At 44.1% G+C, this 26,429-nt stretch overlaps 1 long non-coding RNA gene across 1 annotated transcript; it reads right to left on the bottom strand.

The window, feature by feature from the left end:
- Positions 1-692: 692 nt before the first annotated feature.
- Positions 693-19,736, bottom strand: LOC309616348. The gene is made up of 3 exons (XR_014237430.1): positions 16,589-19,736; positions 3,183-3,245; positions 693-2,600 (listed from the first exon to the last, which is right to left on the bottom strand). It is a non-coding gene; the product is annotated as an uncharacterized lncRNA (long non-coding RNA).
- Between the last annotated feature and the right edge of the window lie 6,693 nt (positions 19,737-26,429).

Raw genomic sequence — 26,429 nt, 5'->3', positions numbered from 1 at the left:
GTAGCAGTAAGTAGTGGAGCCTTTCATCACCCAACCTGAGTGACCCTTCCAGGCTTATTGTCCCTACACCAGCTCCGAAAGCTCACCCTCCAGTCACATATGGTTCCTCACCCATCCTGGCCATTCCCCCACCCCCACCCCCTTTTCTCCTCTGCACCTTTGTGTTCAGGCTACTTCCTCAGCCTGAGCTAGCCTTCCCTCTCAATCCAACAATTGCAAGCCCAGTCCATCTTCTGGGTCTATGGCAAAGACCACTTCCTCTGAGAAGTCCTCCCTGATTCCTCTCCTTTCTGGATCTTGCACCATTTGCTCACTCCTCTAGTCAGGCATCTCTTGGTCATTTCTATCTGGATATATGTCCCCCTCTCTTTACCCTGTGGGCTTCTCCAGGGCAGGGATCCTATCTCGTTGATATCTGTGTCCTCCACAGCACTCAGTAGGCCCCAGGGCACAGCGGGTTCTCCATCATATCTGCAGTAAACAAGAAATAAGGCTTCCCGGGACAGAGTTGAAGTGAAGACAAACTCCAGGCAAAGCCTTCAGGGCAAAGGTCCAGATGAAACGGGGACACTGCTCTTGCTTCCAAACGCACAGATCATCTGTTTCATAGACCCACACCCAGTCGATTCCTCCTTTCCCTGCTTCTCAGTGGGCTATTTTGGACTAACTTTCACATGAGCGCGATTCCACACACCAACCCCCCCACCTGGGGCCCTCCTCTCTGCCTCTCGGGCAGCTGACCCTTGCCTCACCAGGTGTTTAGTTTGCCTCCTGGGTTGCAGAGTCTAAATATTGCTCTTGCAAAACGAGCCACTGGCAGCTGTGTGACCTTGGCATGCTCCTTTATCTCCCTTACTTACTTACTGACTTCCTTCTCCTCATCAGTGTGGAGCAGCTGACCCCTGGGGCGGCTGCGAAGATCAGATGAGCTCAGGCATGAGACGGGCCTGAGACAGGCCTAGGCTGGTGCCTGACACACTAAGTATTCAGTGAATGCTTCCAAAAACAAAAAGAGGAAGAAAACCCAGCTTTAGTCACTTGTTTCTATGTTGCCAAAACTTGCTCCTGGACCTGTTCTCCCCATTTCGCTGTTTGGTAAGTCCTTCTTGGAGCGATAATACAGCTGCCCCCTCCGGGAGAGCCCCTGCCATCACTCACCGGATCAGCCACGCCCTTCAGACAACCAGGCCCCAGGAAGTGAGGGCCGCTGGCAGGATTCTGAATCCACAGTTGTCGCCCTTGCCCAGACCCAGGGGACCAGCCATAGACAGTTACAAAACTACAGTGTTATTTTTTCTTTTTAAAGGTGTAATGTGTCACACATGAGAAGGTTCTGTGGGGGATTGGAGCAGGTCCTGCTTCCTGGGGGCCCTCGTGGGCTCCTGGCTTGGAGGGAACCCCTTCCAGCAAGGGAGCCTGGTGAAGTCTTAAGACGACCATAGGGAAGGAGTGTCCCCTGAGCTCGTGTTGCTTCAGCACCAGGTTACTCTGCTCTTTGGCTAGCCTCCCCGGAGCTCCTTTCTGGCCCTCTCTCTAATCATGGCCATTTCCAAGGAGAAATTGACAGCAGAATCCCAGGCAAAGCATTGGAGTCCAGCCTCGGTCTTACTCTCCCAGGAAGGATTGCCTCCCTCCTTGACTCTCCCACCTGGAGGCTGATTCCCACCTGTAACTAAAAGTGGGAGCTGTGTGCAAGCCTTCAAATTCTCAGCGGCACTGTTCAGAAATAACAGAGGGAATCGGGTCTCATAAAAACTTAAGTGGTTCGAAATTAAGTCCCTCTGTGTAATCTCTCTCTCTGTTTCTTTACATCCTGGTTGTTAATGAGAGGGCCCACTGGACAGATGAGAAACACTTTTTTTGAAGAGCCAGCGGAAACGACTCAGTGCCCCTTACCAAGCAAGCCAGGAAGGGCTAGCACTGCTCTGAAAGGAAGACGCAGGGCGAGGAACAAGGTCAAGGCCGGGACTGTTAACACAGTGGACTTCTGGAGGCATGTAAACTGTTAATTACTCCTTCTCCTCCTCCTTCCTCCTCTATATCCTATCTGGGTTTTCAAGTGGATGAAGTTTGGCCCTTAGCCTTGGGTGACTTTCACAGTCAAATGACCTTCGCATCTGATTGATTTCTGCAGAGCTTCTTACTGGCAACTTTGTAAACACTTGGTTAGCTCACTGCTGTCTCGCTGCTTCTCTGTATCAGCCAGGGACCAGAAACTTCTGTAGATCTGTATCCGTTGAGTGAGAAAGCTGGTCTCTTTTTCATTCTCTTTCCCATCGTCAGAGAGCTTTAAGGAGACAGTCTCTCTCTGGTGCCAACAGAGGGAATTTAATACAAGGAATTGGTTATACAGAAAATGGAAGGAACAAGAAGCTAAACAGGGTAGAGTGAAGAACACAGCTTAGCAAGAACAGAAAGCCTCTTACCCTGAGGCTGAGGAGTGCGAGCCCAGCCAGAGCCAGAGCTGGCTGGCAGACGCTAAACCAGACAAGGCTCCTGTGGGCGCTGGCCACGTGGAGATAAGGGCTGTCCTGCAGGAGTTGGCTGTCCTATGAGTGCTGGAGCCATAGAGGAGACACGGCCACTGCTTTAGGTGCCACCTAAGGCAGAACAAGAGGGGAGAAACGCCAGTGTACTCCAGTCTCCCACCAGTTTCTCCCATTGGTCAAAGCTATCTGGAAGTGACTTGGCAAGGGAGCCTGGGAAATGTAGCTTCCTATATAGAGAACAGCGGAAAGGCAGGGAACAGACCTGGGAGCAAATAACGGGCAGAGTCTCCAACAAGCCAATTGCTGGATGAAACAGCTAGGAAATAGCAAAGCACCAAGAGAGCAGGGGAACTAAGCAGGCAGCCTGGGGCTAGACCCCATTCAAAGCTTGACTACTGTGTCCCAAAATGTGGGTGAGATACCGGAGCTGAGGAAGGTGGCAAACAGACCAGGCAGGGCATCAAGGAACAGCGTATCTGTGAGTAAGCTGGTCTATTTTTAATTCTCTTTCCCATTGTCAGCTAGCTTTAAGGAGACAGTCTCTGCTTGGTGCTAGCAGACCTTTAACATCTCTCTGACACGTGCTCATCTCTCTTCTTAAGTTCCAGAGGCAGCGACCTCAGGTCTAAGCCTCTGGCTGGTGTAATGATTATGTTGGCCCCGCTCAGATCCCCTTGACCCACTGTCACTCACCTCCCAGCTGCCGTGAGTGTTGGCTGCCAACAGCTTACACCCTTCTCTTGGAAGTTGCGTCACCTGGAAATAGGTGAGAGATGACACCATCACTGGGGGGCCATCTTCAGGCAACGACTGATGGGTGCAAGAGGCAGGGCCCAGTGTTCATGCATCAAGGTGGTTCAAGGCCGTGCTGCCTTTTGTGGTCCAGAGCTCCTGGGACCAGGCTAAGGCCAGACTTCAGCGGAACCCACACCCTTGTGTAGCCTCCTGTTTCCCTTCTTCTTCACCAAGAGCTCTCCCTCACTCAAGCAGTTGCACACAAATCTAAAGAATTCTAAGAGAGCAGGCAACAGGATCTAGCTAGAATTGAATAACTGTTTTTATTATCCTTTTTCATGTCTTTGCCTGGTTGACTTATGGTACACTATAAAGGTTTTGCATTTATGGTAATTTTAAAGATTTAATTTAAAGAAAAATATTAAATAAAAAATAGTACAGGGCTTCCCTGGTGGCGCAGTGGTTGAGAGTCTGCCTGCCAATGCAGGGGACACGGGTTCGAGCCCTGGTCTGGGAAGATCCCACATGCCGCGGAGCAACTGGGTCCGTGAGCCACAACTACTGAGCCTGTGCTCTAGAGCCCACGAGCCACAACTACTGAGCCTGCGCGTCTGGAGCCTGTGCTCCGCGACAAAAGAGGCCGCGATAGTGAGAGGCCCGTGCACCGCGATGAAGAGTGGCCCCCACTTGCCGCAACTAGAGAAAGCCCTCGCACAGAAACGAAGACCCAACACAGCCATAAATAAATAAATAAATAAATAATTAAACTTAAAAAAAAAAAAAAAATAGTACAGGTTGTACCCAAGTATTCACAGCAGCTTCATACATAGGACCCCAAAACTAGAAACTGCCCAGTGTGCTTCAACAGGTGAAGGGACAAGCAAATTAAGGAGAATCCATACTCAGCAATAAAAAAGATTGAACAATTAATACATGTCACAACTTGGATGAACCTCAAAAGCATTATGTTAAGGAGCCATCACAAAACAATGGATCTATATGATCCCCCTTGTATGAAACTTTGAAAAGGCAAAACAATAGCATACCAGGAGTCAGGAGTGAGGGGAGGAGAGCGACTGCAAAGGAACGTGTGGGAACTTTTGCGGCGATGAAAACATTCTGTAGATCTTGATTCTAGTGGTGGTTACATACTGTTTGCGTTTATCACAACTTATCAAGCTATACTTAAAATAGGGGAATTTTAATGGAAATTATACCTTAATAAGGCCTGTGCTATAAAAAATAGTACAGGTTCGCACGTGGGCACGGGAGAAATTGTGATGATTGTAGGAGAAGAGCTGAAGTGGATGAGGACGGTAGTATTTCAGAGGGAGTAATCTCAGTCTTTACTGTGCCACTCCCTGGGGGGTAGACCAACTGGGAAGGGTCTGTTGGGTTGGGGCAGAGTAGAGGAGGCGGGTAGGAGCCGCCCAGAGCTCACTCCCTGAGCTGCCCCACTGTGCTCCCTGACCCACGGCCTCAGGCTTGATGCTTGTGATGGGTGCCAACAGCTGGGGGAGAGTGGTGGGCAGAAGCGTTGGACCCCTCTCTCTCCTTCCCCCAGGAAAAGGGAGAGTAGAAAGCAAGACCCCCCTGCCTCTGCATAGTCACACCTTTTTGGATCTTTCAATTGTTCTTCTGGTTGTTTTTTCGTTTTGTTTTAAGCAAATATCCCTAGCAGGAGAGGAAGGAGGAGGAAAAAAGAGGTTCCTGAGGAGGGTGGCAAGGAAAGATCTTCCCCTGCTCAGCCTTTGAGGTGAGGTGGAGAGTAAGAAGAGGGGTTAGTGCTTGGCAATGGAAGTGAACTCGAGGGACCACCCTGGAGAATCCAGTGGACCATGGGAAAGCCCCCAAGTTACTCAGCCAGGATTCTCTGCTCTCAGCCTTGATCTTTCAACCTCCAAGTTTCATAAAGATGGCCCTTCTCTGTCTCCCCTTTCTGCTCTGACTTCCTTTGATGGAGAATCAAGCTGAGCAGACGTGAAACAGCTTTCTTCAAGCAGGGGAGGCTGCTCTGAGAGTCCCGTAAATGTTGACTTTGCACAAGGTCGGCTTGTCCAAAATCATCCATCATCGTGAACCATACTTCATTGGATTAAATGGCTTCTCTTCCCAAAGAAGGACTTGTACTAATATTTACCCTGCATCTTGTAAAATCATACGGAAATCGGATAATGATGTTGAAAATAGAAAAAGTGAGCCTCCAGAGAGAATATGGCTGAGGTAGCTGTGCTTTCGCGAGCAGCCAGGCTGGCCCCAGGAGACTTCTCCGCTACGTGGTCCCCACCCTCTCACTCTGCAGCAGCCCCAATGCCAGCAGGAGGCCACGGGCAGACTCCGCAGTCTATTTGGCTGCTCACGTGGAGATATTTTTAGGTAGACTCAGCCCATTTTCCACCCAGTGGGTCTGTTTTTTTTTTTTTTAATTTGCTAAGAAATTCCAGAAAAGGGAGTAAACAATTGTGAGGTTGTAGAAAATCTGTTACCAGTAAATATTAATAGAAGATAATGGGGAAAAGAATTTTGGTAGTTTTCTAAGGTATATACATAATGTTAATAATTTCATTTATTAGTTTATTTGTCAAACATTTATAGAGTGCATACTATACACTACACTGTACACTCTGATAGATACCAGGGTTATGCTTTTTCAGGTATGCATCCATTTATTCATTCAACAAATAGTGTTGTTTACTATGGGCCAAGCACTAAGGCGGGCATTGGGCAGGGAAGAATGGGAAATAGCTCAAGTCCCCTACAATTTTATTTTATTTTTAAATTTTTTTATAAATTTACTTATCTTTTTTTTTTTTTTTTTTAATTTTTGGCTGCATTGAGTCTTCCATGCTGCGCGCGAGCTTTCTCTAGTTGCTGCGCGACCTTCTCATTGTGGTGGCCTCTCTTGTTGCGGAGCACGGGCTCTAGGCGCGCGGGCTCAGTAGTTGTGGCTCGAGGGCTTAGTTGCTCCACGGCATGTGAGATCTTCCCGGACCAGGGATCAAACCCGTGTCCCCTGCATTGGCAGGCGAATTCTTAACCACTGCACCACCAGGGAAGTCCCTACAATTTTATCTTATAAGAGGCAATGATGGGGGGGCTTCCCTGGTGGCGCAGTGGTTGAGAATCTGCCTGCCAATGCAGGGGACACAGGTTCGAGCCCTGGTCTGGGAAGATCCCACATGCCACGGAGCAGCTGGGCCCGTGAGCCACAACTACTGAGCCTGCGCGTCTGGAGCCTGTGCTCCGCAACAAGAGAGGCCGCGACAGTGAGAGGCCCGCGCACCGCGATGAAGAGTGGCCCCCGCTCGCCGCAACTAGAGAAAGCCCTCGCACGAACCGAAGACCCAACGCAGCCAAAAATAAATAATAAATAAATAAATAAAGTAGCTATAAAAAAAAAATTAAAAAAAAAAAAAGAGGCAACGATGGGGAATTCCCTGGCGGTCCAGTGGTTAGGGCGCCGCGCTTCCACTGCAGGGGACACAGGTTCATCCCTGGTCGGGGAACTAAGATCCCACATGCCACACAGCACCGCCAAGAAAAAACAAAAAAGGCAATGATGAAGGCTTCATCTATTCTATTGTTCCTTCCTGTGTTAATTCACTTCATATTTATTCCTTTTTAAAAAAACATTTCACGGTCTTTTAAAAAATTGAGGTGTAATTGATATAACATATTAGCTTCAGGTGTACAGTATAATGGTTCAATATCTGTATATATTGCAAAATGATCACCACAATTAAGTCTAGTTAACATCTGTCACCATACATAGTAGATTTTTTTCCTGTGATGAGAACTTTTAAGATCTACTCTCTTAGTAAATTTCAAATATATAATACAGTATTATTAACTATAGTCACCATGCTGTACATTATATTCCCCAGAACTTATTTTATAACTGGATTTTTTACCTTTTAACCCCCTTTACCCATTTCATCTACCACTCCCTGCCCTGATCCCACGCCTCTGGCAACCACCAATCAGTTCTCTGTATCTCTGAGCTTCTTTGTTGTTTCTTTTTTTATTTTTTTTAATAAATTTATTTATTTATTTATGTTTATTCATTTATTTTTGGCTGCGTTGGGTCTTTGTTGCAGTGCGCAGGCTTCTCATTGCGGTGGCTTCTCTTGTTGTGGAGCATGGGCTCTAGGCACATGGGCTTCAGTAGTTGTGGCACGTGGGCTCAGTAGTTGTGGCTCGCGGGCTCTAGAGTGCAGGCTCAGTAGTTGTGGCGCACAGGCTTAGTTGCTCCGTGGCATGTGGGATCTTCCCCGACCAGGGCTCGAACCCATGTCCCCTGCATTGGCAGGCAGATTCTTAACCACTGCGCCACCAGGGATGTCCTGTTGTTTCTTTTTTAAATTCCACATATAAGTGATAGCATATGATATTATTCTTTTTCTGACTTATTTCACTTACCATAATGCCCTCAAGGTCCATTCATGTTGTCCCATACAGCAAGATTTCCTTCTTTTTTATGGCTGAATAATATTCCAGCATATATATATATATATATATATATATATATATATATATATATATATATATATATATATATATATCACATTTTCTTCATCCACTTTTCCGTTGATGGTCACTCAGGTTGTTTCCATATCTTGGCTATTGTGAATAATGCTGCCTTGAACATGGGATTGCAGATATCTTTTTGAGTTAATGTTTTCCTTTTCTTTAGATAAATACCCAGAAGTGGAATTGCTGGATCACATGGTCATTCTATTTTTAAGTTTTTGAGGAATGTCCATACTGTTTCCTATAGTGATTGCACCAATTTACAATCCCACCAACAGTGCACTAGGGTTTTCTTTCCTCTACACCCTCATCAGCACTTACATCTGGTCTTTTTGAAAATAGCCATTCCAACAGGTGTGAGGTAATATCTCGTGGTGGTTTTGATTTGCATTTCTCTGATTTTAGTGATGCTGAGCATCTTTTTATGTGCCTGTTGGCCATCTGCATGTCTTCTTTGAAAAAATGTTTATTCAGATCTTCTGTCCATTTTTAAATTGAATTGTATCTATTTTTACTATTGAGTTGTATGAGTTTTTAATATATTTTGGGTATAATGCTTTCTCCCACTCAGTAGGTTGCCTTTTCATTTTGTTGATAGTTTCCTTTGCTGAGCCACATTTGTTCCTCAATGTCCACTCTGGGCACAAAGATGCAGGGGTGAGATATTTCCTGTCCTCGATGAGCTCACAGCCTGGACACACCCCAGAATCCCTCCCCAACTCTGCCATTATGAAGTCACTCAACCATCCATCCACCAGAGGGAATGAGGTGCACACATGGTGGTGTGAAACAGCAGCCAAGAAGATGGGCGACTGACCTGTGAGGCACTCAGTGACTGGCCTGGGCTCTGGCCCTGCGCACCCTGGAGGAGGTCGCCTCTCCACGGTGGTTACTCCCAGGGGCAACCTGTACTTCCCCTTTGCTCACCTTTGTCACACTCGCAATTAGTCGTTTAATGGCAGCAACTCAGTGTGTCTTTTTCAGATACATAGTAGGTACTCAACAGATATTTGTGACCTGACCTCCCCTGCTAGCTTCACAGAGCAACAGAGGCTTCCTAGAGGAGAGGGCCTTTTGGGCAGAGTTCTGGGGGAGTCTGAGGGGCTTTGGTGTGCTGGTATGAGGAGGCACTAGTATTTAGAAAAGTGCCAGGTTGTAATCAATGCTCAAAAGGAACATCAGTGATGATGATGGTGATGGTGATGGTGATTAGTCATGAGTAGCTAAGAGGTGGGCTGTCCAAAGAAGGCCAGTGGGCTCCAGAGGATGTGTCCAGCTCTGGAATCCTAAGGGATGCTTCTGAAATCCATGGACAAAGATGTTTCTCTGCTTCTCTCTTGTCTAAGTACCCCATCCTGGAAGTTCACACCGAAGATTATCCAGGAGCCTGCCGAAGTGGGGCTTCACTGGAAGCTCGTGGTGGGGCTCCCAGTCCCTGGGCTGCCAAGGGAGGCTGGAGGGCACTGGCACCCATGGATGGAGCCCAGCTGCGGGGCCGGCGCCCACCAGGGCGCTCCTAGTTCTCTCTCTGTTGGTGGATGTGGTTCTCGAGTTACTTCCTTATGCCTATGTTGGGAGAGGGGGTGGGGCTCTATTTGTCCTTCAAGTGACTTAAAGGAAGGAGCTCCTTGCTTTGCAGGATGATGGAGGAATTGCAGGCTCTGCTGCTGTTTATAGTTGAAATGATATCATGTGGCCTGAAATCTCTAGCATTTCCCTTTCTCACTTCCTCCCAGTACATAGTCTTCCTTTAGTTTAAAACCTTGAATTCCTGATGCCCGTTTCCCCATAAATTCCCAAGGCCCACAGGGAAGTAATTAGGTCACATCATGATTCAAGCCAACACTTGTTGAGGGCTGACTGTGTGACAGACATGGATCTAAAGCATTTTACATGTATTCACTCATCTAATCCTCACGATTCTTTGAAGTAGGTACCACTAGCATCCCCACTTTACAGATGAGGAAACTGAGGCTCAGTATATGCAAATCACCTCTTAACAGTTGTTGGGTGGTAGGTGGCAAAAAACAGAGCCCAATCTCTCAAGGACAAACACTTAAATCTCCAAGAAAGGCAGCTTCTGTTTCTGGAAATTGGATTAAAAGAGAAGTAGAAAAGAGAGAAAAAGCTGTCACTTTGCTGGTGACAGATAAAGGATAAGATGTTTGTTGGTGGTTGGAAAAAAAATTTTTTTTTTTGATGCATCGTGCGGCATGTGGGATCTTAGCTCCCTGACCAAGGATCAAACTTCAGCCCTTTGCAGTGGAAGCGTGGAGTCTTAACCACTGGAACCACCAGGGAAGTCCCAAGGAAATATTTTTTAATGTAAAAAATGGTCCTGAAACATTGCTTCATTTTTAGCAATAACCACAAGCAAGATAACTTTTCCCCGTTTGTAATTTTCTATCATCAATCATCTCATCGTCTTCCTTGTGGCCAAGGAAACGAAATCTCTGAGCACTGGAATGAGAGAGCCAGAGGGACCAGTGATGGACCAGCAAGTTCCCTGATTACTAATTGCCCCATCAGATCGGCTGCACCCATGCCCTGGCCCGTCACCCATCACTCATTGTCCGTCACCCAGGGCAGAGCAGCTTGGGTACAGCAGAGGCCACCTTCAGAGAGCACTGATAACCTGCCAGAGACCGCTCTAGGCAAGGGCTGCAGCAAAGAGCCGGAGAGGCTTTGCTTTGTTTTGTTTTAATGATTAGGGAGGGAACCAAATGAAGAAACAAATACCTGGCACAGAACAGTACAAAGAGGATCCCAGGGCTCCAACAGAGAAGAATCCAGACCCACCCATGGTCCTTTTGCCCCATTCGGGCAGCTAAGCCCAGACTTGCTGGATGCCTTGGGGAGAGGATGTGATGAAAGTGGAGGAGAAAAATGTTCTTTCCCTGGCTTTTGAGTTTCAGAAGCCTATGCCTTTAGACAAATAGAAAGAATAAATCTAATATTTAAAGATGGAGGCGGGTACATGATGAGTAAGACCAGCACCCCTCCCCCAGGGCAGATAGGATGCCACAGGTTGGGGGAGGGGAGAGAGGCAGAGAGGAAGGCCTGCAGTAGATACTGATGGATTCTGGATTCAAGAGGGACCTTGACCCCTATCTCAGCCTCAGGTTGGAGGCAAAACTCCCAGCCAATGACCAGAGCACCCAATGCCCCTTCCTGGGAAGAGTTCGGGAGAGGCAGCAAGACTCAAAGAAAGGGCTGTGGCCACAGGCAACTTCCAAGAGTGGGGAGCTATGAAATGATGCCAGGCTCCCCAGTAGTGAGAGGCTCCAGACCCAGAACACTGAGGAGAGAGTGTCCCCCACATCAACCCTGAGGACAGATGGGACATGGACCCTCGATAACAAGCCCTTGGTAAGTCCCCCAGAAATTAGAGGTGATCCTGAGCAAAGAGGCAAGCCCCCCAAGTTGCTTGAGATGACATTTCTGCCACCTAGCAAAACAGAGGCTTAGAACAAAATTAAACAGTTATAAAAAAAAAAAAAAGTTGTTATTGTATCTCTATGAGAAGATGGACATTAGCTGAACCTATTACAATAATCATTTCACAATATACAATATGTAAATCAAACCATCATGCTGCACGCTTTAAACTTACATAGCGATGTGTGTCAATTATTCTTAATAAAACTGGAAAAAATTCAAAATAGTACAAGGATAAAAAATAAATAAGTCCAATTTTATTCCAATAGGGAATCCCCTAAACACCCCCCCCGGACCCCACCTCCCACCTCCCACCCCCCAGGCTGGAGACTGAGCAGAGCCTATTACATCCTGTGTAGGGGGCATATTATTCTCACAGAGTGCAGGCATCATCATTCTCAGCAAAATTTGCTGCTTTTGTATCTTCATGAAGGTCCTTGGGGAGTGGTCTACACAACAGGTCTCTTGTCACTTTGGGGACCCCAGTGGCTCAGAATCCCCCTGTGGTCTGGGGAAGGCCTGCTGACATCCTGCATAAAGAACTTCCGAAGGGAGACTCCAGTTCCTCCAGAATGCTGTCTGCACCACCTAGCCTCCCGACACACCCTCCTGCCTGTATTCAGTTTGGAGTTTCAAATCCTAGACAGTAACTGTTTGATGCTGAGGATATCAATTCAGAGGCTGGAGTCCACGGGTCTTAGCTTGTCCCCCAAGACCTGCAGTTACCTGGCATCCACTGACTGCTCCGGCTTCATGGCCTGATGTGGCCCCTCTTGGATGAGACACTCTGATGGCAACATCTCTAACAAGAGACTCGCTGGCATGATCTGCCTCACATCTCTGCCCCCATCCCTCCTCCCCCGCTTCCCACCATCCATCTATCTATCCCCCGGCAAGCAGCCCCTGAAATTTCAGACCTAGCTCAAACACCATCTCCTTTGTGAAGTTTCCCCAGGTAAAGTTAACCACGCCCTTTTTTGGTGACCTCACTGTGCCAGGTCCAGATGGCTACTGGGATGGCTCCTGAACCATTGTAGTGAACTTGTTGGTTTTCATGCAGTTTCCTTCCATTCCAAGACTTTTAGGAGGAGATAGAAAGATAGAGAGGAAAAGAAAAGAGCGGGGTGGTGAGAGAGAGAGAGGGGAGGGGGAAGGAGAGAGAATAAATGGAGGGGCCAACAAAGAGGGTTGCTCACTATTTTGCCATGTAAAGCGTGTTTATGAAAATACCCCAGTTCCTCTACCATCACCGTTATTTCATAAAAGCAAGGTAATATTAATACAAAAAGCAATAGGAAGGTCATGACCTCAGATTTAAGGACAGTGCTTCAAAGAAACAAGTCTTGACAACTTCTACATTTATATATACATGTTGGTTTTATACTTCTTACTTGTCCTTAGGCCCCAGGGTGAGGACCAACTTTTGAGATCTTCTCTTCTAGAGTGTGAGCCCTTGTGGGGTGCCTGGCAGCCTGTGAGCTCACAGTTCCAGCTGCTGTGGTTTCCCTGGCAACCAGAACCCTAGGGATGCCCTTCAGATGCTGCCTGAGACACCCCACCCCCTTGCCTCAGTTGGGGTTGATGAGTCCAACTGACTGGAAACTGAGAATATCATCAGGAGATGCCCAGTCTTTTGTGCTGAGTTCAGTTTAACCAGGGGTTTTCTCAACTGGTAAATCCCCCTTGGATTGGGAGCCTCAGACTCAGAATGGCTCCAGAGCAGGGCCACTGGATCTGATACGGCTTTCCCAGCCCCAAAAACAGGTGTCCTGGAGGAGGGCTCCTGAACTGTGCTCAACAGCCAGGGAAGGCAGGGTAGGAGTCATTACCTGAAATCTATGGTTCACTGTTAGCCGAGGTTCCCAACCCACAGTCCCAACACCTATGCTCCTTTTCCTAGTCTCTTCCCACAATTTGATACAGCTGTCAAAGTCCCTTTCTTATAACAAATACTTGGTAAAAATATTTTACAAAACCCTTTTTATTGTTCTGAAATGTATACATAACATAACTGACCTATATGTATTACATATATAAAAGAATAGTACTTTTTAATAAAATAAAGTAATAGGCCTTCAAACAGGTAAATGCCCTGGCCAAACTACGCTAGTAGAATTAATGAAACAGACGCTTATGAAACAGATGCTTATACCTGTGTGTAGTAGAAGAACAGAGCTGGAGGAATCATGTTCCCTGATCTCAGACTATACCACAAAGCTACAATAATCAAAACATTATGGTACTGGCACAAAAACATAGACCAGTGGAACAGGATAGAGAGCCCGGAAATAAACCCAGGCAATTATGGTCAATTTATCTACAACAAAGGAGGCAAGAATATATAAGAGAGAAAAGACAGCCCCTCCAATAAGCAGTGCTGGGAAAACTGGACAGCTACATGTAAAAGAATGAAATTAGAACATTCTCTAACACCATATACAAAAATAAACTCAAAACGGATTAAAGACCTAAATGTAAGGATAGCATAAAACTCCTAGAGGAAAACATAGAACACCCTTTGACATAAATTGCAGCAATATTCTTTTGGATCCATCTCCTAAAAGTAAAGGAAATAAAAGCAAAAATAAACAAATGGGACCTAATTAAACTCAAAAGCTTTTACACAGCAAGGGAAACCAACAAAATGAAAAGACAACCTATGGAATATGAGAAGGTATTTCCAAATGATATGGTCGATAAGGGGTTAATATCCAACATATATAAACAGCTCATACAACTCAACATCAAAAAAAACAAACAACCCGATTAAAGAATGGGCAAGAGACCTGAATAGACATTTTTCCAAAGAGAAAATGCAGATGGCCAATGGGTTCATGAAAAGATGCTCAACATCGCTAAGCATCAGGGAAATGCAAATCAAAACCACAATGAGAGGGACTTCCCTGGTGGTGCAGTGGTTAAGTATCTGCCTGCCAATGCAGGGGACACGAGTTCGATTCCTGGTCTGGGAAGATCCCACAGGCCACGGAGCAACTAAGCCCATGCGCCACAACTACTGAGCCTGCGCTCTAGAACCCGTGTGCCACAACTACTGAGCCCGCATGCTGCAACTACTGAAGCCCATACACCTAGAGCCCGTGCTCCGCGACAAGAGGAGCCACCACAATGAGAAGCCTGCACACCGCAACGAAGAGTAGCCCCCGGTCGCCGCAACTAGAGAAAGCCTGCACGCAGCAACAAAGACCCAACACAGCCAAAAAAAAAAAAAAACCCACAATGATAAATCACCTCACACCTGTCACAATGGCTATCATCAAAAAGAACACAAATAACAAATGTTGGACAGGATGTGGAGAAAAGGGAACCCTCATACACTGTTGGTGGGAGTGTAAATTGGTGCAGCCATTGTGGAAAACAGTATGGAGGTTTCTCAAAAAACTAAAAATAGAACTACCATATGACCCAGCAATTCCACTCCTGGGTATATATCTGAAAGAAACAAAAACACTAATATGCACCACAATGTTCATAGTAGGATATGGAAGCAACCTAAGTGCCCTTCAACAACTGAATGGATAAAGTAGATGTGGTATATATGTACAATGGAATACTACTCAGCCATAAAAGAGAATGAAATTTTGCCATTTGCAGCAAAGTGGATGGACTTGGAGGGCATTATGCTAAGTGAAATAAGTCAGACAGAGAAAGATAAACACTGAATGATATCACTTACATGTGGAATTTTAAAAATACAACAAACTAGTGAATATAACAACAAAAAAAAGCAGACTCCCAGATATAGAGAACAAACTAGTGGTTACCAGTGGCGAGGGGAGGGGCACTATAGGGGCCGGGGAGTGGGAGGTACAAACTATTGGGTGTAAGGTAGGCTACAGGGATGTATTGTACAACATGGGGAATACAGCCAATATTTTGTAATAACTGTAAATAGAGTGTAACCTTTAAAAATTGTATAAAATAAATAAAAACTGAGGCTTAGAAAAAAAAAAAAATAGGCTTTCAAACAGGCAACTGTCCTGGTCAAACTACACCAGTAGAATTAATGAAATGGATGCTTGTACTGGTGTGTGGAATCAGCATAAGTGTATGTGATGTTTTGTGGTGTGATGTTTTGGTGGGTCAAACACTGTGAGCTGTGCTGCCATCACTGGTTTGATTTTCTGAAATGTTTTGGTAAATTAATGCACAAAACAATACATCTTACCTTGATTTACATAGGAGTTACGATCCCAGAAAACATAACATAGGGTAAAACTGCAAAAATTCTTGCACTTTATATGTAAACATATAAAACACAGGTAAAATGGATTTTTAAACAGGGGATTATTAATAGCTGTTTCATCTACCAGGCTGCTTGAAGGGGCAGTTGAAATTCTGGCCAGAGGAGAGACCATTCAACAGTCATTGTGACAAAGCAAAACCTGCCCCCAGGCCCAACAAAAGTTTTCACACCTCCCATTGAGAACTACTCTTGTTTGGTTTGCAAAGGAACCAGGGCACAGAGAGAGAAAATGCCCTAGGAACTGGCTAGCGGCCCAGCCTGGCCTGGGCATGCTGCCTCCTGACCCTAGCTGGGTGCCCCTCCTTCTACAGAGGGTTCCGACCCCGCTCTTTGGAAATCAGGCTTCCCTGGAGGTCCCTTCGGGGCTACTGGGGCTACACAGAGGATCAGGGAAGGGGTGTGCCCTTTAACCAGAGCAATTCTGACTATATTTTTTTGTTTAAAAACTTTACTAATTGCTAACACATTTTGTTACAAAGAGATAACACTGAATTCTCAACAGCTGCCCTGTGGGCAAGTATTAGGATCCCATTTTACAGATAAAGAGCTGGGGGTGGGCGGGCTTGTCTGGGGCCCTACAGCCCCAGGCCTCTCTGATTCCTGAGGCTGAGCCCCTTCCACTGCACAGACTGCCTCCCCCTCCTGCGTGTACCTTGGGCTTCTGTGTGAGATTTCTTTGAAAAAAGGATTTTACTCTGAATCAGCAGCCCTGAGGAAGCCACCTGTGCAGAGCCTGAGTCATTCCGTGAGAAAAGTCTGGACACGACGGATCTTCTAGTGTTGAAGGCGCCCCCTCTGTAGCGCTGTAGCCCGGAACCCACTCTGTCTGTATCTTAAAAAAGCATGCAAGCAATCAAACATTACAGAAAAGACAGAAAATATGGGTAAGGAAAGAGAGTAAGATTAAAAACCACCCACAATCCCCTCTTGATGAGGTAGTTATTAACAGTTTGTGACTAACTTCCCAGACTATAGATGAGGCAATACATTTAGTCATAGATTTTATTTATATATCTATAAAAATTATTTTTAATAAAATGTATCATTTAAAACATTCTGTCTTATAATTTTTGTATATCATTTGATAGCATATACATTTATATATTTATTAAAAAATGGGATAAGAACCCACCGTAGACATGATTTGGTAAACCTCTCGTTTGGCCAAGTGGAGGATGGGCGTGTCTTCTTTCACCAGGTGCCCTAAACCGAATTCTTTATTTGTAATGATAATGACTGGCATTGAACTCCACCTTACAACTTACTGAGCCCTCTCCAGCCATTATCTCTTTCAATTCTAACAATCCTTCTGGGAGGTCTGTTGATGTTGTCTAACTATTCTCATTTTATTGAGAAAGAAACTCAAGTTCAAAGAGGTTACATGGGCTTCCCTGGTGGTGCAATGGTTAAGAATCTGCTTGCCAATGCAGGGAACACGGGTTCAAGCCTTGGTCCAGGAAGATCCCACATGCCCCGGAGCAACTAAGCCCATGCGCCACAGCTACTGAGCCTGCGCTCTAGAGCCCGCGAGCCACAACTACTGAGCCCACGTGCCACAACTACCGAAGCCCGCGCTCCGCAACAAGAGAAGCCACCGCAATGAGAAGCCCACACACCACAACGAAGAGTAATCCCCACTGGCCGCAACTAGAGAAAGCTCGCCTGCAGCAACGAAGACCCAACGCAGCCAAAAATAAATAAAATAAATTTAAAGAAACCACAAAAACCACAAAAAACAAAAAACAAACCTTTAAAAAAAGGAAAAAAAAAAGGAGGTTACGTGACTTGCCAGCTAGGGAGCTACCACGATCACACACTGCTTGGCGTCCAGACCCCGTGTCTTCCCCGACACCCTCGCCTCCTCTCTGAGGATTGCTAGGTGCAGCTTGCATGCTCCAAGCGAGTGATTTCTCAGCAAAGCTACTGGCTCCTGGTGGCGACCTCTGGCCTCTGCAGAGGCCGAGGATGTGGACAGAGCCCCAGGCTCTGCCAGGGGCCTGGTGTTGGCAGGGCTCTGGGGAACACTTCCTGCCAGCTCCTGTGATGCCTGCTGTCTCTTAGCAACTGTTGGTGACGTCAACAGTGGAGGGATTGCGAGAATGAGGCTGGATCCTGTTTCAGATCTTCTGAGGTCTCCAGAAGGGGTCTGCCCTTGCACTTGCCTACGGGTGCCCCTGAGCCCAAGGTCTGCCTTGCAGGACACAGGCTGGCAGCTCAGTGACCTCCCCTCTCCCCTGGGCTTTGTGGACCCTGCCCTGCAGCAGGGCCTGAGCTCTGGGCAGCGGAGGGCGGTGTGCTCCTCCCAGGTCTCTTTGCCAGGCGCCAGGGCGGGAGGCGTCAGATCAGGGGCACTCCTGGCATGCTAATCCACCAAGGATTCCAGCAGGTGCTAAGTCTCTGGTGTCAGGGGAAATGACCTCAGAGCTTTGGACCTGGCTGAGAGGTCACTGCCTGGACTTAAAAGTCCCCAGGCAGGCATCTGTCACCTGAGCTGGATGGTCTTACGTCCTTCCCCTGCCTCAGACCTTCCAGAAGGGAAGCTGAGGGTTCTTGGGAAGGAAGACAAGCTTCTAGGATAGGGCAAGTCCTTGAAATTTCAAAGCCCCTTTTGTGAGTGTCCAGCGCCCTGAAGTCTGAAAACAGCTTTCCTCTGGGGTCAGTGGAGGAAAAGGAGACCTGCTGGGGGGTGGGGGTAGGTAGCTCTCTCCCCCCAGGATCTATCACTATCCCTCCCAGTGGATGAGAAACCACAGTCAGAGCTGCTCTTCAAGCAGAGCCCTTTCCAGGGCCGTCACCTCCTTCTTTTCCTCCCCCTGTGCAGAGTGTGGGGCTGCTCTGTCATGACCATTTTTTATAGCTGAGGAATCTCAGGTTCAGAAAGGTTCTTGGTGATCCGTCCAGAGCCAGGGACTAAAGGCAAGTCAGGGCAGAGCTTGGTCTCAAATGCAGATTTTCTAATTTCTCCACCAGAACCCAAAGCATCGAGCCATTCATCAGCCAGTTCCTGGAAGAGAACTATAGGTGTGTCTACTTTAGATTTATGTACTCATTCATTAATCACCAACATTTATTAAGCACTTTCTACGGGCCCAGCTCTTGGCTGAAGGCTGGGGGATTCAAAGGTGGAGAAGGCCTGCTTCCTGCTTCAGAAGGAGAAGGGCTTGGGGATCAGGGCGAGAGGCAAGTCAGATCTTGAGGCATGAGTGATGCTGGGGTGCAGGAGGGGACAGCCCCTCCCCGGGGGAGCTGTGGGAGTGGGATCTGGGTGGGCTTCCAGGAAGAGGACGGGAGAGGATGCGGCCCTGCGGGAGCTGTGAAGGCCCTTCAGAGTCTCGAGGGAGGTAATTAGGCAACATGCCTTGGCTCCCGGTCGGCACCCTGTGGGCCGAGGCTAGTGCCTAGAGGTGTGTGGAAAGAGGCAGGGAGAAAGCTGCAGTGTGCGTGCACCCTGCTTGGCTAGAGCGGGAATCTGTTCCAGGCATTCAGGGCTCAGCTCTGAAGAGCAGGACATGATGAGTCCCCAGTCAGGGTCCCAGCCAGGCCCCCAGGCGAGCGGCAGCCCGGAAACCCTTTCCTTCCCTGTGGCCATAGGTGGGTGCTCTGCCCAAGGCTGGCGGGAGGCTGGCTGGCCACCCCAAATGCCTGCCCAGCTGGGCCTTCTTTGAGGCCCCAGTTTCTTCCCAAATAACGTTTAAGCAGGGATGGGAGCTCAGGAGAGACAGTGCAGCCAAATCAGCAGAGCGCAGCAGGGCCCGGCCACCTCTGGACGAGGCAGGCCCTGCCATTTGCCAGCTTTGGAGATTTGCGGCACGTCACTTAGCTCTCTGTAAAATGGGGATACAGTCATGTCTGCTTCATGGGAGGGGGTGAGTTTTTCATGAGATAATGTTCATTAAGTACCAGCACACAGTAGGTCCTCATAAATGGCAGCAGTTACCTGACCAGGTAGGTCACACATAATGGGCACTTGGGAAATGTCTGAAGAATGAATCAGACACGTTTCCTTTTTCTTTTCATCCTCCAAATATTTGTTCTTTACCTAAAAAGCTACTTGGGATTAGAAAGCTCTGCCGCTTGGAAACAAGAGGGGAGGCCAGGGCTAGGGGCAGGAGGTGTAGCTGCTGTGTCCCCTTGGGGGCTTAATTTGATGGAGCTGAGTGTGAGGTCTGGACAGTGAGGGTTTGCCCTGGAATCCCAGGACAGCTCCCCAGGGGGCTGGGCTAATGGGCTTTTCAGTTACTTGCCCTTAACAACATATTCTCATTTAAAAAATAAGCTTAAGGTTTTTTTGTTATAAAAGTAGTCTATGTTCATTAAAACAAAAGCTTATATTGAGCTTATGATATAGCAGGCACTGTTCTAACACTTGTTTTAATTCACTGAATTTGCACAATAATTTTACAAGGTAGGTACTACCGTGTCCCCCATTTTATGGATAAGTAAATCAAGGCACAGAGAAGGTAAGTAACTTTCCCAGAATCACATGACTAAGAAGTAGCAGAGCTGTGGCCACAGAGTTCCCTCTTTTAACCACTATACTATCATGCCTTATTGTACATGTGTGAAAATACAGGTAAGTAAAAATAAACTAAAGACAACCTGTAGTTTTAATATCCAGAGATACTTGCAATTATTGCTAACTAACAATATAGTGAAGAGTTACACACACAAGGTATGAAGTAAGACAAACTCATGTTCAAATTCTGGCTTTACTGTTTATATGTAACCTTGGCCTAGAAAACAGATGAAAATATTTTTATAATCTTTGGGATAGAGAAAGTGTTTCTTGGCATTGATATCAAAGACAGAAAACAAAGGAAAATTTCTGTGTGACATGACAGAGCACAAAAGAAAATGTAAAGTCAAATGTCAAAATGAGAAATATTTGTTACTTCATATGTGATAGAAACATGGTTAATCTCTTTACCATATGTGAGCAACTCAAAAATTAGTCAGAAGTAGACCTCACTAAAAATGGGAGATTCTACAAAAGAGGAACGACAAATGACAGTTAAATGTGGGTTCAACCTTGCTCATAATCAAAGAAATGATAATGAAAATGACAAGATGTTATTTTCATACATCAGATTTGGCAAGGATTAAAAAGACGGACAATAAGCGGTGTTGGCAAGGGTACAGGGTAGAAGATGCTCTTCTAGACTGTGGTGGAATAAATGCTTAAAGCCTTTCTGGAGATAAATTGGAAACGCCCAAGTCCTCATCCACACGTGCACCTTTTGGCTTAATATTTTAACTTCACATCATTTATTCTAATGAAAAAAAAATCAAATGGAAAAGATATGTGCTAGAATATTCACTGGTACATTTTTTAAAAAAGCAAACAGTTGAAAACAACTTAAATGTCCTTTAAAAGGAGATTTGTTATGAAAAATACTGAAAAGCTATAGAGCAGATTACTATATAACTGTTGAAGGAGATAAGGTGGATTTATAGATGCTGATAAGGGGGAAAGTCCATGATAAATTCAAAAAGCAAATTGCAGTATGTGGTCTTATTTTTGATAACAGAGTCTCCCGGCTGAGACCTAAGTTGGATTTTGATTTTGACAACTGGTTTTTATACAACTGGTTTTCTACAACTGGTTTTCTGATATTTGCAGAAGTTGAAATGTTTGACAGATGATTTTGTAAATACATGTGAGGTTACCCTTTGGAGACTCCAAGAAAGAGCTGGGAAAATGATAAGGACTTTGGGGTGAGGTAAGAGTCCCAGCCTGTGTAAGTAAAGGGTAACAGCCAGGTTTGGGTTTTTTTTGTGCATCTGTAACTGTATTTATAGACTTATTGAAGATTGGTAAGTATAAGCTACGTTCGTTAAAAAATAAACAAGTTTATTGAACATAAACATAGAAAATGTACAACTTGAAGAATTTGCACAGTGAGCACACTCGTGTAACTGCCTTTCTCATAAAGAAATTACCAGGAGAGGCCCTGAAACTCCCCTCAACCCCCCTCATAGGATCACACTTTGACGTCTAATATCAGAAATGAATCTGATCTCTGCTTAAACTTTACATCAACAGAATCATAAACTATGTACTCTTTTATGTTTAGCTTCTTTCAGTCAACATTGTGAGATCCCTCTGGATGTACTAGGAGTTCGTTCATATGCATTTCTGTATCTGATTCCACTGTGGGAATACACTCACATAGTATTCATTCTCCTACTGATGAATATTTGGATTGTTCCCATTATTTGTCTTTTAAAAATAATGCTGCTACAAATATTCTCACACATGAATTTTGGTGCATTGTGTGCCCATTTCATTAGGAATATACTTAGCTGGTTATGGGGTGTACTTATATTCAGCTTTGATGGATAGCGCCAAAGAATTTTCCAAAGTGGTGGTACCAATTGACACTCTCACAAACGGTGTTTGAGAGCTCAGTTTCATCAGATATTTGCCAACCTGTGTCATTTTGGGGGTTCTGGTGGGTGTGTAGTAGTGAATTACTATGGTTTTAACTTGTGCTTCCCTGATGACTAATCAGGATGAGCACTTTTTTTTTTTTACCTACAAGTTTCCTGGCCATTGGGATATCCCCTTTTACAGTCTAGCCTTTTTTTTCTGTTGAGTTGCCAATCTCTTTCTTACAAATTTGCAGTTCTTTGTGCATTTTGGACATTAGACTTTTGTTGGTTATATGTATCGCAAAAATCTGTTCCCATTCCTTAACTTGCCTCTTTACTCTCTTGATGGTGTTGTTTGATAAATGGAAGTTCTTGAATTTAATATAGTCCAATTTGTCTGTTTTTCTTCTATGGTTAGTGCTTCTTTGTGTTTTGTTTAAGAAATTTTGCCCGATACAAGGATATGAATATATGTTCTTATGCTAATTTCTAGAAGCTTTATTCTTTTACCTTTCAGATTCAGATCTACAATCTATCTGGATTTGATTTTTATGTATGGTATAACATAAGAACCAAGATTCATTTTTTTTCTGTATGGGTATTCAGTTGACCCAGCACCATTTATTGGAAGACTCATCTTTTCCCCACTACAGTGCCACCTTTTGTCATAACTGTCTATATACACGTGGGCTGTTTCTAGACTCTTTTCTTTCACACCTTTGTATCAATACCAGACTATCTTATTACTGTAGTCTAAATCCTCCAGCTGTGTTCTTATTCTTCAAGATTGTCTTAGCTATTTCCTGCCCTTTGTATTTTCTATAAATTCTAGAATTGGCATGTCAATTTCAAAACTCCTTCATCCCACCCGCCCCCGCCCCCAAAAAAACCAAAACAAACAAAAAACCTACTGGGATTTTTTTTTTTAATAAATAAACTTATTTATTTATTTATTTATTTATTTATTTATTTATTTATTTATTCATGGCTGTGTTGGGTCTTTGTTGCTGCGCACAGGCTTTCTCTAGTTGTGACGAGCAGGGGCTGCTATTCGTTGCCGTGCGTGGGCTTCTCATTGCGGTGGCTTCTCTTGTTGCAGAGCACAGGCTCTAGGTGCGTGGGCTTCAGTAGTTGTGGCACGTGGGCTCAGCAGCTGTGGCTCACTGGCTTAGTTGCTCCGCGGCATGTGGGATCTTCCCAGACCAAGGCTCAAACCCGTGTTCCCTGCATTGGCAGGTAGATTCTTAACCACTGCACCACAAGGGAAGTCCCCTGCTGGGATTTTAATTGCGATTGCATTCAATCTATAGATCGAGTTAGGAAGAACTGACATCTTAGAAATAGTATTTCAATCCATGAACATACTATATCCTTTCATTCCTTTCATTTTTGTAACTCTTCTTTAATATTCCTCAATACAGTATTGTAATTTTCTGTGTAGAGATTCTACACAGTTTTGTTATATTTATTCCTATATATTTATGTCCTTGATGCTACTGTATGTGGTATTTGAATTTTTCTTCAATTTCTAATTAGATAGAAATGCAACGGATTAAAAACATTTTTGACCTTGTGTCTAATGACCTTGTTAAATTCACTCATTGATTGTAATAGTTTATCTGTAGATTTCTTTAGATCTTCTATGTATATAATAATGTCATCTGTGCTTTGTGACCATTTTTTTCTTCCTTACTGATCCTTGTGCATTTTACTTCTCCTCTCCCTCTTCACCCTACAGTGTGCTTAGATTTTTTAAACATGTTCTTTATTAAATTAAGAAAGTTCCCTTCTGGCATAACATCACTTTGTAATATTCTTCGAAAGTGTTAAGGTCATGAAAGACAAAGAAACACTGAGGAACTGTCTCAGATTGGAGGACAGTAAGTAGACATAACAAGTATATGCAAGGTGGGATCTTGGGTTGGATCCTGGATCAGAAAAGGACATTAATGGGAAAATGAGCACAATTTAAATAAGTTCTATAAATTAGATCATATTGTATCAGTGTTAATTTTCTAATTTCAATAATTATACTATGATTATGTAAGATGGTAAGATTAGGGGAAGTGGGTTAATATTATATGAGAACTATTATTTGCAACTTTTGCACTATTTTTGCAACTTTTCTGTATGTCTAAAATAGTTCTTTGAGGAAAGATTTTGTTAAAGTTTCCTTTTATTCCTAGTTTGCTATGTGTTTATTGTGAATGGGGTTGAATTTTACCAAATGCATTCTCTGTATCTATTGATGCTTTATGCAATTTTCTCTTATATTTTTCTAATATACTGAGTTACACTGATTAATTTTTAACTGTTAGATCAACCTCTCATTCCTGGAATGAATCCAACTTTGGCTTGATATGTTACACTTTTATATGTTGCCAAATTTAATTTCCCATTTTCTTTTTTTAAAAATTAAAAAAAATTAATAAAATTTTAAGGGTAACTTTCCATTTAGTTATTACAAAATATTGGCTGTATTCTCCATGTTGTACAATATAACCTTGTAGCCTATCTCACACCCAATTGTTTGTACCTTCCACTCCCCCACCCCTGTGGTGCCCCTACCCCTGCACTGGTAATCACTAGTTTGTACTCTGTATCTGTGGGTCTGCTTCTTTTTTGTTATATTTACTAGTTTGTTGTATATTTAAAATTCCACATATCAACGATATCATTCAGTATTTGTCTTTCTCTGTCGGACTTATTTCACTTAGCATAATGCCCTCCAAGCCTATCCATGTTTCCACAAATGGCAAAATTTCGTTCTTTCTTATGGCTGAGTAGTATTCCATTGTATTTATATATACCACATCTTCTTTATCCATTCAGCTGTTGATGGACACTTAGGTTGCTTCCATATCTTGGCAATTGTAAGTAATGCTGCTATGAATATTGGGATGCATATTAGTGTTTTTGTTTCTTTCAGATATATTCCCAGGAGTGGATTTGCTGGGTCATATGGTAGTTCTATTTTTAGTTTTTTGAGAAACCCCCATAAAGTTTTCCACAGTGGCTGCACTAATTTACATTCCCACCAACAGTGTATGAGAGTTCCCTTTTCTCCACATCCTGTCCAACATTTGTTATTTGTGTTCTTTTGATTTTAGCCAATCTGACAGGTGTCAGGTGATTTCTCACTGTGGTTTTGATTTTCATTTCCCTGATGATTAGTAATGTTGAGCATCTTTTCATGTGCCTATTGACCACCTGCATTTCCTCTTTGGAAAAACGTCTATTCAGTTCTTCTGCCCATTTTTAAATTGGGTTGTTTGTTTTTTTGATGTTGAGTTGTATGAGCTGTTTATATATGTTAGATATTAACCCCTATCAATCATATCTTTTGTGAATATCTTTTCCCATTCCATAGGTTGTCTTTTTGTTTTGTTGATGATTTCCTTTGCTGTGCAAAACCTTTTGAGTTTAGTTAGGTCCCATTTGTTTATTTTTGCTTTGATTTCCTTTACTTTAGGAGGCAGATCCAAAAAAATTTTACTGCAATTTATGTCGAAGAGTGTTCTATGTTTTCCTCTAGGACTTTTATAGTATCCAGTCTTACATTTAAGTCTTTAAACCATTTTGAGTTTATTTTTGTGTGTGGGGTTAGAGAATGTTCTGATTTCATTCTTTTACATGTAGCTGTCCAGTTTTCCTAGCACCACTTATTGAAGAGACTGTCTTTTCTTCATTGTATATTCTTGCCTGCTTTGTCACAGATTAACTGACCATAATTTCGTGGGTTTATTTTTGGCATTTCTTTCCTGTTCCCTTGATCTATGTGTCTGTTTTTGTGTCAGTACCATACTGTTTTGATTACTGTAGGTTTGCAGTATAGTCTGAAGAAAGGGAGCTTGTTTCCTCCAGCTCTGTTCTTCTATCTCAAGATTGTTTTGGCTATTTGGGGTCTTTCATGTTTTCATACAAATTTTAAAATTATTTGTTCTTGTTCTGTGAAAAGTGCCATTGGTATTTTGACAGGGATTGCATGGAATGTGTAGATTGCCTTGGATAGTATGGTCATTTTAATAATATTGATTCTTCCAGTCCAAGAACACAGTATATCTTTCCATCTGTTTGTGTCATCTTCAATTTCTTTCATCAGCACCTTATAGTTTTCAGAGTACAGGTCTTTTGCCTCCTTGGGTAGGTTTATTCCTAGGTAGTTTATTCTTTTTGATGCAATGGTAAATAGGATTGTTGCCTTAATTTCTCTCTCTGATAGTTTGTTGTTAGCATATAGAAATGCAACAGATTTCTGTGTATTAATTTTTTATCCTGAAACTTTACTGAACTCATTCATGAGTTCTGGTAATTTTCTGGTGGCTTCTTTAGGATTTTCTATGTATATTATCATGTCATCTGCAAATAGTGACAATTTTACTTCTTCCTTCCAATTTGGATTCCTTTTATTTCTTTTTCTTCTCCGATTGCTGTGGTTAGGACTTCCAAAACTATGTTGAATAAAAGTGGCAAGAGTGGACATCCTTGTCTTTTTCCTGATCTTAGAGGAAATGCTTTCAGCTTTTCACCATTGAGTATGATGTTAGCTGTGGGTTTGTCATATATGGCCTTTATTATATGTTGAAGTATGTTCCCTCTGT

This window comes from Balaenoptera borealis, assembly GCF_965194805.1.
Source record: "Balaenoptera borealis genome assembly, chromosome: 19".
NCBI classification, from domain to species: Eukaryota; Metazoa; Chordata; class Mammalia; order Artiodactyla; family Balaenopteridae; genus Balaenoptera; species Balaenoptera borealis.
The sequence above is the reverse complement of the archived record's forward strand: the minus strand, read 5'-3'. Positions and strand labels throughout refer to the sequence as shown.